The sequence below is a fragment of the Mastomys coucha genome, unplaced genomic scaffold (assembly GCF_008632895.1).
Source record: "Mastomys coucha isolate ucsf_1 unplaced genomic scaffold, UCSF_Mcou_1 pScaffold21, whole genome shotgun sequence".
Classification (NCBI taxonomy): Eukaryota; Metazoa; Chordata; class Mammalia; order Rodentia; family Muridae; genus Mastomys; species Mastomys coucha.
The window spans coordinates 91,530,556-91,531,216 of NW_022196904.1; positions in this window are offsets into that span (position 1 = coordinate 91,530,556).

Here is a 661-nt window from a genome sequence, read left to right on the forward strand (position 1 = left end):
TTGTTTGTTTGTTTTTTGGAGGGGAAAGTGGGAAAGGAGAAATTTACATGTAAATAAAGAAAATATCTTTTTAAAAAAAAAAGAAATCAGAAAGAGAGACAACCCTAGAGATAGAAAACCTAGGAAAGAAATCAGGAGTTTAGATGCAAGCATCACCAACAGAATGCAAGAGATAGCAGAGAGAATCTCAGGGGCAGAAGACACCTTAGAAAACATTGACACAACAGTCAAAGAAAATGCTAAAAGCAAAAAGCTCCTAACCCAAAACATCCAGGAAATCCAGGACACACTGAGGAGACCAAACCTAAGGATAATAGGTAAAGAAGAGAGTGAAGACTTCCAAGGTATTGGACCATAAAATATGTTCAACAAAATTATAGAAGAAAACTTCCCTAATGTGACCCTCCTTCAGCTAAGAGCTGGTTCTTTCAGACCTTGCAGCCACACCCTAACCTAAAGAAAGAGATGCCCATGAACATACAATAAGCCTACATAACTCCAAATAGACTGGACCAGAAAAGAAACTCCTCCTGTCACATAATAATAAAAACACCAAATGCACTAAACAAACAAAGAATATTAAAAGCAGTAAGGGGAAAAAGTCAAGTAACGTATAAAGGCAGGCCTATCAGAATTACACCAGACTTCTCACCAGAGACTA